At 47.5% G+C, this 19132-nt stretch overlaps 1 protein-coding gene and 1 long non-coding RNA gene across 11 annotated transcripts in view; one reads left to right on the top strand and one right to left on the bottom strand.

Annotated features, from left to right (window-relative positions):
• SPECC1 (sperm antigen with calponin homology and coiled-coil domains 1) overlaps nt 1–19132 on the top strand; it is a 336294-nt gene that overhangs the window by 54924 nt on the left and 262238 nt on the right. The window contains exon 1 of one of the 10 annotated variants that reach the window (XM_015079605.3): nt 1765–1923. The exons of 8 other annotated variants lie outside the window; for them this stretch is intronic. The gene's annotated coding sequence lies outside the window, so the exon portion shown is untranslated. Of the gene's footprint in view, nt 1–1764; nt 1924–16236; nt 16257–19132 lie in introns of those variants that run through there. One more of the 10 variants, XM_053212408.1, reaches the window with a different exon arrangement.
• LOC128313500 (uncharacterized) lies at nt 14184–17051 on the bottom strand. The gene is made up of 2 exons (XR_008294316.1): nt 16868–17051; nt 14184–14734 (listed from the first exon to the last, which is right to left on the bottom strand). It is a non-coding gene; the product is annotated as an uncharacterized LOC128313500 (long non-coding RNA).

Here is a 19132-nt window from a genome sequence, read left to right as displayed (position 1 = left end):
ATAACCACACTTAACACTTTGTGTACATCCTTCTATAAATAGATTTACAATCAAATTGGGGAAGTAAGACACAATCACATGAATGGCTTAATCCAAGGCACTAGTTTGTATCTTTTTGCCTGTGTAGCATTTTGGGTGTTTTTTTTTTTTGTTTTTGTGTGTGTGTGTTTTTGCTTTTGGGAACTGCTCTTCTTATAACTCGTGGGGCTGTCAGTCACCCAGGTCTTTCTGGACAGTGTTGTCAACGTTAAGTTTCCTTTCTGAGGAGTGCCTCTCTCCCAAGGTCTTGAATGCTGAAGACTTGGAATCTTTATCATGGAATGCCTCCAGGAAAGCCTTTCCCATCCTAAGAGCCCCGGTGTTTGAAGGAATGGAACCTAGGGAAGCTGAGCCGAAAGGTGATGAAAAGAAAGTCCCGATGACGTTTGCACCTCCAGGTCTCCTGGCTTGAAGCCAGCTTGAATTCATCCCTAGACTTTCCAGTTAGTCAAGCCAGTAAGTTGCCATTTTGCTTGAGCGAGGCTGAGGTGGAGTTTCGTCACTTGTAGAGTCCCATCCACTACCGCCTCCTGTGTCTGGGCCATGGTGCCCCCAACCCCATGAGTTAGGTACCTTTATTCCCCCAACCCCCAGGAGGATGGATATTCTTCAGTGAGAACAGGTCCCATGCATTGTCTCTTGATTTCTTTAGGGCAAAGAGGGAGGGCCACCAAAGGCAGCAGTGTTTGCCAGAGTGGCACGGGGCCACAGTTGTAATAACAGCTCTTACAGGGGAAGGCCAGCTCTAAACTGCCTGACCACAGCTCCTTACTGTGATCTGTCATTAGAAAGGCAACGTCTGCATATGCGGGGTGTGGCATTACAGTGCACCCCGGGGCATTCAGCCTCAGTGAGGCTCTGAAAACTTCCTCTGCCAAGAAAGAGCTAGGGGGCTGCTTTTCACACCTATTATCTGGTATAATAGCAATTAAACTCCAGCTAACTCCAGCAGTGACTAAGCTCAGCCCGGCCCTGATGACTGCAGTTCTTGGTGAGCGTAGATATAACACACTTTGCTGGTTTACCTCCACAGAATTTCTTCCATGTTGTTACGGGCAATCTCATCATCACGGGGCCATCTGTAGCAGCAGGATTCGTGGACCTCAGGTTTTGTGAGAATGTTCAGATAATTCTGGAGCTCTCGGAATTCAAAATTAGGTATGGAGATCTTTAGAATGAAGAAAGAAATTACAACAAGTGACAGGGGGGCTTGGAGGTTTAGATGCTTTATCTCTGAACAAGCTTCAGTCCGCTCATTAGAGCTGCCAGCTTTGAAATGCTTCTGGATCATAACCTGACTTCCCCATCCCCCTTAGAACATTCTACAGCCCTCAGGTTATGGCAAGTGAGGGGCCCTGAGGCTTCAGGGCAAACTCACCTTTGAAAAGAACCTGGGTTGTTTTTGTTTTTTTTGTTTTTTTTTCTGTTTGATTATCTCGGGAAACAGCCAGAAATTTGTCAGCCTATATCTTTGTGTGTGTGTGTGTGTGTGTGTGTGTGTGTGCGCGCGCGCGCGCGCCTATATCTTTAAATCATTATGTTTTTGAGAGGTACAAAGTAAGTATTCAGGAACCAGTAGGATAGAAATGATTTTGCACTCTGTGTGTGTATGAGAGTCAGAGAGAGAGAGAGAGAAAAGGGAGAGCGATTGTGAGAGACAGAGGGAGGGGGGGAGAGGGAGAGGGAGAGGGGAGAGGCCGTCAGAAGCCCTGGAGAGCAGAGAACCGCCTGCTTCCTGAGTGAAGCATCGCCCAAATGCTCACTGCCCGGGCCCCTTGAGTGTGGTTTTCCTCCCTGGCCAGCACCAGACCCCAGAATAGTGCGGCTGGCTTGCTGATTGAGGTCAGCAGCTCCCAGGAGGCGCGAGAAGCGAGAGCCTTTGCAGTAAGTACAGAGTTGGTTATTATTTAAGACGGGGCTGGAAAATCTTAGAAGGATAGCTGTATCTGGGGGAAGAGGTTCTTCTGCCTTAGGTATAAATGTCTAACACGCCCAGTGAATCCTGATATAACGAAGGCGTGATGAATACATTTTTTGGCGATTCACGGGCTAGGTAACTTAATGCTACATACCTGCTTCTTTGAGCTAAAAACGAATTTGAAAACTCATCTTCTGACATCTTGAAAAAATAGACTTTTTTTGCTGCCTGTCACGTTTTTCATCTTGCAAAGTGAGGATGATTAGTGCTGACTTTAAGTTAATGTGTAGAGTTTTTGGGGAAAAGAAACCCTCTCTGTGGGTACTAATTACTAGCAGTGTGGCGATCTCTTTTCACAACCAAGGTGAATAGGGCTACTTCTGTGCATTCTTGTCACTAACGTGGGAAGTCCTGTGGAGAGAAGCACCCACTTGACTGGTTCTTAGCCCCCGGAAGGTTCTAGAGCCTTCTCCCCGTGAAGATGAGCACTGTGGAGGGCGCCCTCCCATCTTGCAGAGGGCCTGATAATGTCCCAGTGCTTAATATCTGAGCCAGACATTGTGCTTATGAGGCCTAGAAGGCAGAACTTCAAAGATATGACAAAGACAGAGGCTTTTCTAGGAAGTTACTTATTATATGGTTTCTGTTTAGACAGTATTTTGCACAACCCCCCCCCCCCCAATCACTCCCGGCCCCGCCCCAGCCCCGGCCAAAGCACAGGCTACTTTGAAACATCTCTTTACCACTGTATTTTCTAGAAATGAAGTTTTTAGGGTCCCCCCCCTCCTTTTCCCACTGAGCCCAATTTCTGAGCTAAAATATTGAGCTCAGTCATGCAGGAAGTTGACATTTTAAGTTTACTCAAACAATGTGATTTTTCCCTGTCATTAGAACAGAAAAGTAAAAAAGACACACGTTCTCTACTTCTACTACAGGACTCCCCAACATGGCTCGGTTTTTGTTCCTTTCCAACTGAGCTCCACGGACTATATATTTTTACATGGTTCTGGTTGTGAGTAGAGGTTTCATTTCCTTTAATCTTCCCTTCACCACGTGGGTTTACATGTAAGTGTCGTCTGAGCAGCAGTCTGAGCAGGAAAAAGCCGCAGAAGCAGAGGGAGTACGAAATTAACCGTACTAAACTTCCAAATGAAAATAGACCCTGCCTGTGAAATAGCTTCCTCATTTCAATGATTTTCCCCTGCAAACATGTTACCTTTTTTTTTTTATATGATAAAAATAACATTTCTGAGTGCTTACGTGTGAGAGGTATGGCAGTCAAGTTCTTCCCAAGTATCGTCTCATCCGATTCTCAAAACACTCCCGTGAAATAGCTACATTTACGATCTTCATTGTTACAGGCAAGGAAACTGAGGCATAGAAAGGTTTTGTAACTGGGGCGAGGTCAGAATGACTGGTGGGTGGAAGAGGTACAGCCAGGACTGGGACTCGGTCCTTCTAAATCCATAGTAAATTTAGAAATTAGAGAAACTCATGACTCAATCCCACACCCTGAAACAACTTAAAATTTCTATATTTCTTTGTAGTTGTACCACTAGATATTATAGCATAGGGTTTTTAAAATGTTATTCGTTTCAAAATTATTTTTAAGGGGTATAATGTTCTAGTAGGTGATTGTTCCATAAATTACTTAACTATTCCCTGTTCTTAAAAATTGGGTTGCTTTTCTCTTTTTCTTTCTTTTTCTTTCTTTCTTTCTTTCTTTCTTTCTTTCTTTCTTTCTTTCTTTCTTTCTTTCTTTTCTTCCTTCCTTCCTTTCTTTCTTTCTTTCTTTCTTTCTTTCTTTCTTTCTTTCTTTCTTTCTTTCTTTCTTTTTCTCTCTGTTTTCTTGCTGTAATGAATAATGCTTTAGGGGTGCCTGGATGGCTCGGTCAGTAGAGCTCGCAACTCTTGATCCCGAGGTTGTGAGTTCAAGCCCCAGGTTGAGGGTACAGATTACTTAAAAATAAAATCTTAAAAACAAAACAAAAAAACCCAATACTTCAGTAACTATCTTGGCCATGTGATTTTCCCCAGGTTTCTGGATCATATCTGTAGAATAGATGCTCAGACATGGGATTACTAGGTAAACGGGCATGAACATTTATTTTAATGATGCTTGGTGTATGTTACTCATAACTTTGTATCAGCACTCTGTGTGAGAGTGCCCGTTTGATTTCACGCATTCCATCAAGGACAATATCATTTAAAAAATAGGCAAAACAGAGGCCCTTTGTAATGTTGCATTTCTTTTAACATAATTAGGCTGAATGGTTTTTCCACGTGTTTGTTTATAAGTTGTACTTTCTGTTTTGCTCATCTGTTTTGCTTCATTTTTTGTTTTGCTGATTTACATAGGTTTTTGATAAGACTTATTCACCATAATTTTGGCAGTTCTTTTCCCCAGACTATTTGGTTACTTTTTAAAAATGAATTTTTAAAAAATGTAGCCATTTAACGTTTTTACATAGTCCACACTGTCCATTTTTTCCCCGGATTCTTCTTACTTTAGAAATGTTATCCTCGTTTAAAGGATTTTTTTTTCCTTCTAGTTTTTACTTTGGTGGATGATGTGAAAAGTGGATTTAGACTGACTTAAAATAGTGCCAGTGTTTCCAATATCATTTATGGTAAATCTTTGTGTTCTCTAGTATTTTATAGTTTTGTCTTTTCATGCCTTAAGCTTTTTAAAAAGATTTTTCTATATTATCTGTTTTATTTATAGTTGCTGTTTCTGTGCCATTATCACATTGTATTAATTACCCTTGCTTTTCTGATATATAGAGAGGATAAGTTGTGTGGAGTCCAAATGAAGTATTAAGGGTGTGGGCTCAGGAGGCAGGTGCTGAGTCCTAACTTATGTGTCCCTCAGTCTTACTTGTATGGGGATAGTGATAGGTAGTGTGTACTCCAAGGGTTGTTGGGGTGAGGAAATAAAAGGTAAATTAAAGAAAACCACTGGAAACAGTAATTGATGTGTATAGATACGTATAGAAAGTATTTGAGGCATACATATATGTATCTTATGTACACAAAGATATATTATATCTTCTTCTTATATAGAGACAAATGTGTCATTCTTTTCCTATATGGCTTAAGACAAACTTTCATGTAATCTTGGGAGACAGAGAAAGAACGTTCGACTCTCTATACGTTAAGGAACTGGTACACTGAAAGACGGGCAAGTGACAGAGTGATATATGCAACACACATACCACAGAGGATTACTACCCATTATAAATAAAGAATTCCCAGGGGTGCCTGTGTGGCTCAGTTGGTTAAACGTCCAACTTTGGCTCAGGTCGTAATTTCACAGTTCGTGAGTTTGAGCCCCACATTGGGCTCTCTGCTGTCAGTGCAGGGCTCCCTTCAGATCCTCTGTCTCCCTCTCTCTCTGCCCCTTCCCTGCTCTTGCGTGCACACATATGCTTTTTCTCACTCTCTTAAAATAAATATAAAAATAAATAAAAAATAAATAAATAAACATTAAAAAAAAAGAATTCCTACAAATCAATTGGAGAAAGACAAATACGTAAAGAAAACATGGGCAAGGACAATTTGTAAATAGGCAAATTATATTTATTTTTATAAACAAGCAATTCACAGAAGAAGAAATACAGTTGACCAGTAAACATATAATGTTCAACCTCAGTAAGAATCATGGAAACACAGGGGCACCTGGGTGGCTCAGTCAGTTAAGCGACCGACTCTTGGTTTCAGCTTAGGTCATGATCTCATGGTTTCATGAGTTCAAGCCCTGCATCAGGCTCTGTGATGACAGTGCAGAACCTGCTTGGGATTCTGTCTCCCTCTCTCTCTGCCCCTCCCCCACTCAGGCTGTCTCTCAAAATAAATAAATAAACCTTAAAAAAAAAAGAATCATGGAAACACATATTCGAATACTATGCAATATTTCCCCTGTGACAGATTGGCAAAAGTTGAAAACAGAGCATCCAGCATCAAAGAGAACGTATGGAGATGGGCATAGGCAATCAAATACAAGGAACAAGAACTAATAAAGCTTTTTGTACAATTTTACCAAATTACCAAAGTGTAAAATAACCTTTAATGTATCTCAGAAAAATACGGTACATGTTTTCAAGTAAACATATACAGTATAATCATATCTACCTGTAAAATTTCATTATTTATATTAAGAGATCTAAACTCCCTAATTTTATTTGCATGTATATAAAAATTCATCTTAAAAAAGTACTGGATATGTAATATCAAGCTGCTTGCTATGGGAAGTAGAATTTAGGGCAAGGTCTCTTTCACCTTCTGCTACATACATTTCTATGTTTGAATTCTTCTATAAATCTGTGCCTATTAAAAAATTTTTTTTAATGTTTATTTTTGAGAGAGACAGAATGTGAGCGGGGGAGTGGCAGAGTGAGAGGGGGAGACACAGAATCCAAAGCAGGCTCCAGACTCTGAGCTGTCAGCACAGAGCCTGACATGGGGTTCAAACTCACAAACCACGAGATCCTGACCTGAGCTGAAGACAGATGCTTAACATACTGAGCCACCCAGGCACCCCTGTATTTGTCTCTTATTTGTGCAAAATAGATAGATAGGTAGATAGGTAAATAGATAGATAGACAGACAGGCATTTTTCCAGGCCCACAGGCAAAATTTTAGGGAGCAGAACCCCAGGTATAGAGGCCTACAGTTGGGAAAGTACACGACAAATTTTAGGAAGAGTGAACATTTGAATGGCAGTGTTTTCACATTCTTTACAGGTTTTAACTTATGTTTTAGGAAAAAAAGCAAGGAACTTGTTGAGAAAACTCAACCCAAGAGGCACAGAGGGAAAGGTGCTTCATTGACGAGTTCTGACCTCTGAGCAGCTCCCGTTCTGTCCCATCCCTATTTTCACACTGTGTTCAGGGGGTCCCCACTTGGGTGGCTCATAGACCCCAGCCCCGACACACCATGCCTCTCTCCTTCCTTTCATCTGTGTTCCTTATCGCTGTTTTAAAAAGGTTCATCCAACCTTCATGATGGCCATTCATCCAGATATTTGCCTGGCAGATACCCCATGCCTGGTCCCAGCCAGGCAGTGCTCTAGGCCCCGCAGAGACCAGGGTGAGCCAGAGAGGGACAGTGCCAGCCCCGTGGGAGCAGCAAACCCACTAGCCAATTACTCATCACGGATCATGAGCGTTGCTATGAAGCTACCAAATAAGGAGAATAATAGATGAGAGGCCCAGTTACATGGGTGCTCAGGAGGGGGTGAGTAGAGGGAGGCTGGTCTAAGAAAAGCACAGGTGGGGACCCCTCCCAACCCCCCCCATGACCCCCCCCCCCACATCCAACCATTAGGAACCTAATGGTTCTTCTCTCACATTCCATCGTCCCCTTCTTGCCATTCCTCCTGCCATTTCTTCATTCCTTTCCCTGGGACCACCGCTTCCCAGATTTTAGTCACTCAGATTTTCTCTTTCCACAGCTTTTCTTATTAAATTTCCTAAAACTGCCATCGTTAACAGATTTTAAAAGGAAACTTGTTGACTCACCGTGAGTGAGAAACAAAATGAAATAATGCCAAATTCAAAAATCAACAATAAAAAATTTACCAGGAACGAATGCAGAACTCTGTCACCTGGTCTCTAAGGCCTGCGAGGTCGCCTTGATCACAGGGATGCTATTTCTGGAAGGAACCGTATTAGGTTTAGATATTTAGCCAGTAGAAAGTGACTCTTGTCTATGATGACTTTGTTAGCCAGTACAATGTAGAATTCAGGACAAGGACACTGCAAGAGAGAGAGAGAGGTGGGGGGGGGTGGTTAGAGAGAGAGAGAGAGAGAAAGAGGAGACTGGAGAGCAGTTATTTATTTTACAGTGACAAGAGTGAGGTAAGCCGGGGACACGTGACAGCCAGGGAGGCCGAGGGTCCCTCTGAGACAGGCCTGGGAGCCCGGAGAGCCCTGAGAGCCACACCTGGTGCTGCAGTAAGGAGTCTTCTCTAATGACAAGAGCCCAAGTAGTCACCCTCTGGGGAGAGTCAGGGCAGTCGCTGGGGAGGATTTATGCAGGAGATAAAGGACGGGATCCTGGGAGGATGGTCTGGGTTGTAAACAAAAATCTTTATTGAGCCTGGGGGCTGGAGAACTTTCCACCACCTACTGCCTGTGGGGACCCGTTCTTGGTCTCAACGATGAGCTTAAGGGTTTCCAGAGTTCCAGCTTCTGTGCTACCTGGAGCCCTCCTTTCACGGCAGGACCCCACGCCAGGAAGTGCTCAGTGGCTTTTGTGACTAGACTTAGGCTGCTGGGCAGCTGGTGAGGGTGGTGGGGGGGGGCACCTGACTGGTGAGGGAAGTGAGGGTCCCCCTCCTGTCCCTGCTCTCCACCCTGTCTCCTGCTCAGGTCACCCCTGCAGCCACAGGGTCTTAGAGTCCCCCACACTCGTTTCCCACCTCCTGCCACCTCCTTCCCACCTCCTTGCCTGGCTGCTCCCTCTGCCTGTGGATGTTCTCTGCCCCTTTGCACCTAGTTAATGCTGGCTATCCTGGAATTGTCTTTGCCTCATGGAGCCTGCTCAGGCTGTCCTCCCTGGCTTGGCCATACCCCCCCCCCCCCCAAGTAAGCTCTCTTCAGCAGTGTCACAGTTGAGATCTTTTGTGATCTCATTGAGACTATATGGTAGCCTCCCCCCCCCCCCCCCCCGCTCCGGGACCACGATCCCCGCCATGAGCAGGGATTATGTTCGTGTTCGCTCGTCCCTGTGCTGGTGCCTCCCTGAGACCTATAGCAGGTGCCCCGCAAGGGTTTGTTGAGGGAGCAAAGGAATGAAATAGTCCCCAGCTGTTTGCTTGTGCAAACAAGTGAATTCACACTCGTCCTTTTGGGCCTGACTTTGCTATTCCAGTGCAGTGAAGGGCAGGGAGTGACAGAATCTGACCTGCGTTTTAAAAGGAGAGCTGTGCGTAGGATGAGTGAAGGTCGGAGGAGGACCCAGGGGTATGTCGTGACCGTACAGCCAAGGGCACATGGCCATTCTGGTTGGCAGAATCCCATTGTTTGTTGCCCTGATCAATGCTCTGCCTTTTCACAAAAGAGACACAGTTCAGTCCTATGTGTCACACGTTAAAATACATATAGAACTTTTTTTGTTCAATTTTTTATGTTTATTTATTTTTGAGAGAGACACACACACACACACACACACACACACACACACACAGAGTGCGAGTGGGGGAGGGGCAGAGAGAGAGGGAGACACAGCATCCGAAGCAGGCTCCAGGCTCCGAGCTGTCAGCACAGAACCCGATGCTGGGCTCGAACCCACGAACCATGAGACCACGACCTGAGCCGAAGTCGGCGCTTAACCGACCGAGCCACCCAGGCACCCCTAGAACTTTTAAATTTCTTTTTTTAACGTTTATTTATTTTTGAGACAGAGAGAGACAGAGCATGAACGGGGAGGGGCAGAGAGAGAGGGAGACACAGAATCAGAAGCAGGCTTCAGGCTCTGAGCCATCAGCCCAGAGCCCGACACGGGGCTCGAACTCACGGACCGCGAGATCGTGACCTGAGCTGAAGTCGGATGCTTAACCGACTGAGCCACCCAGGCGCCCTTAGAACTTTTAAATTAACAAATGTTTGCTGTCCCCAAAAGCTGCCACAGCAGCCCCATGGCTCGTACGCACCAGTGTGGGACACACAGTGGCCTTGGCTTCCAGCCCTGCCCGGCCTGCTGCTGCTTTCAGCCAGACACCGGTCACACCGGGCAGAGATGCACCAGCCTGCAGAGGAAAGGCTAGCCGCCTTCACCTGGCTTTTGGGACCTCCACAGTCTCATTGGTCTTAGGGCCGCTTTGCTCTACTTGCTACAGCGTTCATCCACTGCTGACAAACCAGACCATTCCAGGGCACGCACCCCGTAACCGTGCCTCCCCTGCCTTTGGGTGTGCTTCTCACCTGGAAGGTCCTTTCTGCCATAAAGCACCGCAGAGTGGGGGCTTAAACGCAGATGTTAATTTCCTCACTGTTCTGGAGGCTAGAAGTCTGAGATCCAGGCGTTGGCCCCGTGGGTTCCTTCTGAGGCCTCCCCTCCTTGGCTTGTGGACAGCCATCTTCGGCCCGTGTCCTCACGTGGTCTTCCCTCTGTGCACCACTGTGTCCCAACTCCCCGCTCTTGTGAGGACACCAGCTGTTGGGTGTAGGGCTCACCCCAATGACCTCATTTTACCTCGTTTCAGGCCCTATCTCCAAACGTAGTCACATTATGAGGTACTCCGGGGGTTAGGACTTCAACATATGAATTGGAGGACTCCGTTCAGTGCATAACAAGAGTCTAACTTAAATACCACTTTGTCCCCAAGCATCTTCCCTTCTCATGCATCATAGCCCTTCAGCAGACTTCTAACACCCTGTCCTTTGGTATTCAGTCAGGCAGGCAGGCAGGCAGTCATTAGAAATACCCAGAAACAGGGGCACCGGGGTGGCTCAGTCGGTTAAGTGCCCGACTCTTGATTTTGGCTCAGGTCATGATCTCATGGTTCCTGAGTTCCAGCCCCATGTTGGGTTCTGCACTGGTAGCACGGAGCCTGCTTGGGTTTCTGTCTCCCTCCCTCTCTGTCTCTCTCTGCCCCCCCCCCCCAATAAATAAAAAAAGAAAAAAAAACAGAAATACCCAGAAATACTTACTTACTTACTTACTTACTTACTTACTGAGCTCCTTCTGTGTGCCAGAGATCTGCTTGACGCTGGCTATCCAGAGGTGAAAAATATGGTACCCAGCCCGAATGCTCAGTGGGGAGACGGACAAACCAATGGTAGCAACTGTGATGCAGTGTGGCAGATGCCAACATTTGGAGGAGGGGCGTCCCACCCAGTGCCGGATCAGAGCCAGCAGAAAGCTTGCTAGGTCAGGGGATGCTTCAGCTGAGCCTTGAAGGGTGGATGGGAGTGGACAGGCTGAGGGAGCAGGGAGAGTGTTGCACCCAGAAGGGATGGCGTGTGCGAAGGCCCGGATTTGCCAGGGGTCACGGCGCCTTCGAGGAGCTCCCGTTGTGGGAATAGGGAATAGGCCCACGTCTGCAGTGGGCCTGCTCGAGAATGGTAAGAGGTGGGGCTTGGGGTGGGTGTGAGGGTACAAGAAGCCCGGCATGTGGAATTTGGGCTTTATCCTGAAAGGGGTGGTGGTGGGAGGGTTTGAGCAGGGGAGGGACTTGAGTGGGCTGCGTTTTAGAAAGCCTGCTAGCGGCACAGGGGCCGTGATCCTGACTCTAGGTAGGGAAACCAGCAGTAATTCTGATACCCATGAGGATGTGAAGTGTGGAAATAAGGAGCAGAGGAAGAGACCTTTAGCAGTCCAAGTGACAGGACTCGGTGACTGGCCAGATATATAGGGGGTGAAGGACAGGGATAGGATCATCATTAGGTTCCTGGATTCTGAGTCCCAATGAATGCTTCCATTTTGAATGGACACTCTGTATTTTTTAGGTTTCTTTTTTTTTTTTTTTAAGTTTATTTATTCATTTTGAGAGAGACAGCACGAGTGAGGGAGAGGCAGAGAGAAAGGGAGAGAGAGAAAATCCCAAGCAAGCTCTGTGCTGCCAGCACAGAGCCTGACACAGGGCTCGAACCCACGAAACTGTGGGATTGTGACCTGAGCCGAAACCAAGAGTTGGATGCTTAACCAACTGAGCCACCCAGGTGCCCCTTGAATGTATACTTTGATGACTTTTGATAAATGTATACATCCCTGGAACCACCACTCCAGTCAAGCCACGGAGCATTCCCATCACCCCTAAAACTCCCTTTGTGCCCCTTTACAGGAAGTCAGGTTCCCAGTGCCTGTCTGCCCCCTGGCCCTGGCCCCCAGCAAACATGGATCAGGTTTCTATCACTCCACCTTATTTTTGCTTCGTCTAGAATTTCAGATCAGTGGAACCATACACTCTGTAGTATTTGGTGTCTGGTTTCTTCCACTCAGCATAATGCTTCTGAGATTCATCCGTGTTCTATGTGTCAGCAGTTCATTCCTTTTTATTGACGGGTATGGACGTATTACAGTTTGATGATCCATATACCTGTGCGTGTGTGCGTGCATGTGTGTGTGTGTGGTACCTCTAAACAGATACTCAAAGCCTGCATTTTTTTATTGGCTACCTGTAGGTGAGTCTTTGGCCTTCTGACCATTTAGGAAGGTAAGTCCGAAGCTTGACTGATGAGTCACACTGGGAGTTTATTAAAAATTCAGAAGCAGCACTCACCCTTGATGGACTGAGTCAGGACCCCAGGCATGTGTGTTTTTAACCAGCCTTGGTCAGCCAGGTAGGGGGACCAGGCGACTACCATACGAATAGTAGTTGTGGAGGTATAACCTCCCTAGTCCTGTTTGCTTATCCCTAAGAGGCCATCTAATCTGGACTCCTGGGTGATACTATTCTTTCCGGGTGCTGACCACACCAACTTTAGCTGCCACAGGTCACCCTGGCCATTGATTTTTTTCATTAATTCATCAAACAGAACATTTCTGAGCACTTACCACATATAAGGCATCGATCTAGACACTTGTGCATAAATGCAAAAGTGACTCAAACTTGGCACTTAAAGTTAGTTGGAGATACGTGATATGTACACAATCGTACAAGAAATGGTGAGAAATGTAAGAGATGCAGATAAGATGCTTGGCATTTACAGGCATAGCAAATCCCTTCCAGCTTTTTGTGCATGTGGGGTGATGGTAATCAAATACAGTTACAAGAAAAGGTAACATTTGCCCTGGGGCATGAAGGATGGATAAGATTTGTGTATGAGCGGGGGCAAAGGTGGGAAAGGCTGACCAGGCAAAGGGAACGCGAAGAAAACCAGAGAAAAGGCTGGGGGTGGGCAAGGCCCATGCTGCTGGGGGCCATGGAAGGCCAGCTTCACAGGAGCCCGGAAAGCATGAGCAGGGGAGGAGGAAATGAGGTTGGCAAGGTGGGCTTGGGCCAGTGCAAGGAGAGCCTTGGATTATATTCATTCAGCCCACTTGAGCTTTGACAAATGCGTGTGTAACCACTGCCACAATCAGGATTTACAACTTATGCCCCAAATTTCCTTGTACCTCCTTATAGTCAGTCCCTCTGATGTGTGTTTTCCAACACATTGAGCAGTTCACTCAGTTCTGACACCGTCTACCTGGAGAGAGTATCAGATCCCACATGTTAAGGCCCAGTCCCACAAGACTCCTCCCACTCCCTCTTCACCCCCAATTCAGGCCAGTCACAAGTCCAACCTGCTATAAATCGGAGGTTCCCACAATGCCCTCCTCAGGTTCAGTTAATTTGCTGGAGTGACTCACAGAACTCAGAAAAACATTTATATACTTACACCAGTTTCTTATAAAAGATATCATAAAGTCTACAGATGGACAACTAGCTGGAGAGGAATGTAGGGTGAGGTCCCAAGCCCTGGTAACCACTGCTCTGTTTTCTGTCCTTATGGTCTTGCCTTTTTCAGAATGTCCTATAAATGGAATCCTATAATGTGTAGCCTTTTCAGTTTGGCCTCTTTCACTTAGCACGATGCACTTAAAATTCGTGCGTTGTTTTTGCACGTCATTCAGCACGTGGACATACCACAGTGATATCCACTCACCTTCAAAGGACAGTCCGGTGGTTTCAAGTTTTCGCTCTTATGAACCAAGCCTATGAATCACGCTGTTACAAGCATTCCCATTACAAACGTTTATGTGAACTCGAGTGTCCATTTCTCTTGGATAAAGGCTGAGGAGTGGGATTACTGGGTTGTATTAGTGCAGGTTCAATTTTATAAGAAACAGCTGCACTGTTGTGCAAAGATTCTATTCCGTTTTGCATTTCCACCGGCAACGAGTTAGAGTTCCCGTTGCTCCAAATCCCTGCACTCGATATTGTTTTATTTTATTTTATTTTCTAGCCATTCTCCTAGGCGTGTAGTAGTATCTCCTTGTGGTTTCAATTTGCATTTACTTCACGACTAATGACGTGGAGCATCTTTTCATGTGCTCGTTTGCCATCCCGAGAATATCCTTGTTGGCAAAGTGTTGAATCTTTGACCATCTTTTACGGAGTTCAGTTACAGAGTTGCTGTTGAGTTGGGTGAGTTCTTTATAAATTCAGGAAGCAAGCCCTTTACCAGTTTCGTGTTTTCCAGATGCTTTTCTTCCGATCTGTGGCTCGTCTTTTTATGTTCTTCATAATGTCTTTTGAAGAGAAGTTTTAAATTGCAGTGAAATCTGACTTATCATGTTTGTTTGTTTTTTAATGTTCTCTCTTATGGACCATGCTTTTGGTGTTACATGTGAGAGATCTTTGCCAAACTCAAGATCACAAAGATTTTCTCCTGTTTGCCTCTAGTATTTTTCTAGTTCTATTTGGGCTTCACATTTAGGTTGACGATTCGTCTTCAACTACCATTTCTTATGGACCAGACGCTGGGCCCAGAGCTGTGGGATCACGGAGGAATGAGAATGTGTTCTTTGGTCAAACGTCATCGAGGCTGGGAAGTTGGGGGGCAGGAGACAAGTCAGCAGAGTGTTAGGCTTTCATACGGGGTGTTGTGGATGCTCACTGAACTGGGGAGGCAGGACTGTTCCTGGACAAGGGGCAGGAAGCCGAGTTTTACAAGGACTTGTAGGAGTTAGGCAGCGATCAGGAATCAGACAGGGGTGGGAAGCCCGTTGTTCTGGGCGTGGAGTGGCCTTGGGGAGGCCTGAAGACTAAATGATCAGTCATTGGCTGTACTGGGTCTGAGCCCTAGGCACCTGGAAGGAGTGGGCCAGCAGGAAATGTGCCTTACGCTGAAACAAAGAGAAGGTGGGGGCAGCTTTACAACACGGCTCTTGCTCTGTATTTTTGAGGGACAGGGGACTGTCTCTCTTCACTGAAAGTCAGACTTGACTGTGTCACAAAGCCCACCCTGAGGGGGCAGCTGCAGGGCTGTTCCACATTTGTCTCCAGCTCCCACCCTGGAGCACGGAGCACAGAGCCGAGGCTATACTGCTGTTCCCTGTAGATTTTCTCCTGGGGACCGTGCAAGGGACACGTAATGACAAGGTAATCCCAGGGGCAGCCTGCAACATTATCCCTCATATTTGCGGCTATTGTATATATTTAAAACGCAATAGCAGAAACATTTCATGCTGGGGAAAGATAGAGCATATTCCAGGCACTGAATAAATTAACCCCACAAAGCACAGCAGTAGCTTTCGTCAGCCAGCTGGCATTACAGGAAAATAGCTGAAGCCTGTGGGGTAGAAAAGAATATTTCAGGAATGCAAAAAACAAGAAATCAGCCGCGTTCAATGATTTAACTTAATCCAGGAACAATAAGGAAATCCAGTGGAATGACAGACTCTCACAGCCTGTGCGAAGGGACAGACTTTGCCCGTTACTCAGAGGGGGTGTCCACCGTGACCCTGGGGCAACCAGGGTGACTGTGCGGGCAAGAATCAGCTCCCTGACCCTTCTGAACCTGTACAAGCTCCGGGAAAGTTCTGTCTTTCCCCCTCGTTTCTTTTTTTTCAATTCATTGATTGATTGATTTTTGAGAGACAGATGGTCCAAACAAGGGAGGGACAGAGAGAGAGGGGGACCGAGGATCCCAAGCAGGCTCCATACTGTCAGCACACAGCCCCATGTGGGGCTCGAACCTCTGACCTGAGCTGAAACCAAGAGTCGGACGCTTAACCTACTGAGCCACCCAGGTACCGCTCCTTCCCTCATTTCTTTCCGGTGGTCCCAGGAGTGAACACAACCGGCTAATAGCCTCAGGTGCTTCGAAGCTCTCCCTTCTCCCTCCCCTGCCCCTGCCAGGGCACTTTCCGGGATGCCTGTTGTATCCCACCATGTTTTTTGTTTTTGTTTTTTGTGGCTGGGAGGTGCCAGAGAACCGGGTATTCAAGACATCTCCAAAGACCCCAGACAGTGGGAGAGAAACCTCAGAGTTTCTTGAATTTCCTCAGATTTCAGTGTTACTTTGATGGTCCAACTCCTGCCTGTCTCCCTCATCCCCGCGGGCCCTTCAGTTCCTCAGACAGTCAGGGGCCCTCGCTCACCAGCCTCCTGACCTACCACACCTGCTGGCCCACAGCACTCAACGTGGTTGGAATCCAGTCGAGACCCTGCTATTCTGAACTCTTCGAGCTCTCGTGACTTAGGGCCACCTTTTCAGAATAATGTCGTCATCATAAAAGACCCACATCAACCTGAAGGGCATCCTTTGTGAGTCTGTCAGCAACCACAAGACTCTGAAGGTGCCACGTCCGGGAAGAATACCATCGTTGATCAAGAAGCAAGAGAGAAACCAGATCCAAGGCCAAGGTCAAAATTTACTTTTTTTTTTTTTTTTTAAATTGGTCATCTCCCCCAACCCTGCCCAACACAAATGCACGCTGACAGAAACTAGTCGAGACAACGTGGGCCCTTGTCAGGTGAACCCCTCCCTTGGCCTCCCGTGCCTGACGCGAGGCGCAGATGAGTGAAGAAAAACCAGCAGAGGTGAACACACATCTTCAGGGGGAAGAGAAATGCCGTAGTCATGATTAAAGCATCGAAGGGGAAATGAGCCACTTGGGGAAGTCCCGCCGTGTAACTCGTGGGCCCCGCTGGCTGGGGAGCTCGCGGCTGCCATGGCGGGCAGAGCTCCCCGCCAGCGCTCTGGCCTCTGATCGATCACAAGTGGGGCGCGGGTGGGGTTCTCCTCCCACAACTCTTGAATCGGTAAACCACTTTCTCAGCAAGGGAACTTGAAGGATGGCCCTCTGTGGTTTCTCTTGGGGAGTCTCACTTGCGATGCACTGCATGGCGCGTGGAGGCCGCCCCCGCAGATGATGCCAGCTTCCTGCCGGCTGACGTTTCTCTTGGGCAGGAGGCCAGCGTGGCTAAAGTACGTGAGCAAAGGTGGGGGCGGTGGGTGTGATGAGGGGGCCTACCTGTCCACAGGTGGAGGGGGGCCGCCGTCACACAAGGTCCCTATTTGGCACCTATGCTCAGCAGTGCCGGGGGAAGGATTTGTGCCCTCCCTCCTGGGTCTTGGTAGGGCAGGTGCACTGAAGCTTGTTGGTGGAGGGCACAGGGGTTCCGTCGGGTGGGTGGGGCAGTGAGCCCTGCCGTCCTTGCATTGTTTCTAGAGGAAGTAGAACAGAATGAGTCAGAACTGGCTTCCCTGTTGCCTTGGAAGCTGTGTCACTGACATCACGGGGCTTTGCCCCTTGTCCCACCCGACTTAGGGGCCCCATTTACGAACAAAGACGCAAAAAAACGTTGGCTAAAAGACAAAGACACGTAGACTGGGTCCCTCAGTCTGTGGTTATCACCAGCTGCCACTAAGCATCTACGTAATTTCATTTATTTTTATGTTTCAATGAAGACATCTGAAATCTTAAACCATAAACGTGGAAAAGTATCATTTGCTATTACTGTGAAACTAAGATGCGTACCCAAAATTTAAGCAGCCACCCTTCGGGAACAAGCCCAGGAAACAAAATGAAGCAATAGGTGATTTTAGAGGTTTGGTACCACATGATTTTAGGAACCATTTCCCCAAGCATGTTATAAGTTCATGAGATGAATTTTTATAATGCGAACGCTTAAACGTCAACACGAATGTGATTTTCAAGGTAGTAATGCCAGAAGGCACCCTATCCATGTCGATGGGGTTTTCATCCTGAAATCCAGTTTGGGGATTGGCTTTTTTCCCCCCAGTTGTTGAAAGACATTTTAAGTCTCACGGGAGAAAGACTGGGATGGCTTTGTAGATCTGCTTTGTATCTGCCCACGAATTCCACCTGTGCCCAGTGATGATACCCATTTGTAGAGGCTCGCGCTGCCTCACGAGGGAGGGGCGGGAAGATACTTGCACACATTTCTTCAGCAAGAGGCGGAAGCTAAATATGCATTTTAGCAAATGTTTCTTGAGCACCTACTACGTGCTGCCCCAGTGTAGATGCTGCAGACACCATGACGCCCAAAGACGGTAAGGCCCTGCGGTCACAGGGCATCCGTGGTGGCAGAGGGAGGCAGGTAATCAATGACGGTGGTAGTCTTAGTTTGGTGATGAAGGCTCTGAAGAAATGAACAGGAAATTGTGGGGTGGAGTGGGAGAGCTACTCAAAAGAACAGGAGGAAAACACCTGTTAAGAGGGCGTGCTCCTGGGACGCATGGGTGGCTCAGTGGGTTAAGCATCTGGCTCTTGATTTCAGCTCAGGTCATGATCTCACAGTTTGTGAGATGTAGCCCTGCTTCCGCATCGGGGAAGCTGGCGGATTTCTTGGCCTCGCTGACTGCAAAGCGTGGGTGACAACAGCTGACTCATGGGGCAGGCAGGAGCATTCGAGAGAGTGATCTCCGGCAATCACGGAACGTTGTGCCCGGCACGTAGCTTAAAAATAAATGAAGATGAAGGTTTTGAGCAGGAAGTGATGACCCCAGCTGAGCTTTTGGAAGTCTGTCAGGAATCCGTGGGAGGGATGGGCTTCAGGAGGAAAGCAAGAGCTGCTACCCAGGTCCACGCTGGGGAAACGTGGCAGGCATCCCATCTCCCAGCCTGCACAGCTGTGGGCTTGGAGCCCCAGGGAGGAACCCACGATGCCACTGAGGGTTTGAGTCTGGGAGAGCGAGAGAAAGGCCAGGCTGAGAATAGAAATGGGGAAGTCACGGGGCAGGGGGGAGAGCTGGCTGTTCGGGGTCTGTGCTGTGCACTGTGCTAGGGCGGCCCCACACAGGCAAATGCCAGGAGGCTGCCCCGGGGGCAGGTCCCACAGGCCAGAGACCCTTGTGAGGCCCCCTGAACTGGGAGAAGTTTCTAGAGGGGAGATTCTCGACTTCACTTCAGAAGGTGGCATTGAAGTTGGCCAGGCCAAGAGGGCAGGGCGGGTGTCCTGAGCTTCCAGTGTTTGCCCCTCCACGTCACCTCTCGGTCTCCCTCTTCCAGGGAGCCAGTGAGCAGCAGATTGGAGGGAGAAGGAGGATGAGTTTGAGGCGTTTCTTGCCCCAGCCCCCTCCCGAATGAATCTCCACGGGTTGGTTGCGTTTCTCTAGTGAAGGCCAAGCTTCTGTCTTTCGGTCTCTGGGCGCCAGCAGCTTCCTCCCCTGGCTCCTGCACCTTAACCATTTTTAAGTGTGCAATTCAGCGTGTTATTAAGTACATTTGTGTTATTAAGCGTCATCCAACCACAGAACTGTATTTACCCCATGA

Source organism: Acinonyx jubatus, chromosome E1, assembly GCF_027475565.1.
Source record: "Acinonyx jubatus isolate Ajub_Pintada_27869175 chromosome E1, VMU_Ajub_asm_v1.0, whole genome shotgun sequence".
In the NCBI taxonomy this organism is placed as follows: Eukaryota; Metazoa; Chordata; class Mammalia; order Carnivora; family Felidae; genus Acinonyx; species Acinonyx jubatus.
The sequence above is the reverse complement of the archived record's forward strand: the minus strand, read 5'-3'. Positions and strand labels throughout refer to the sequence as shown.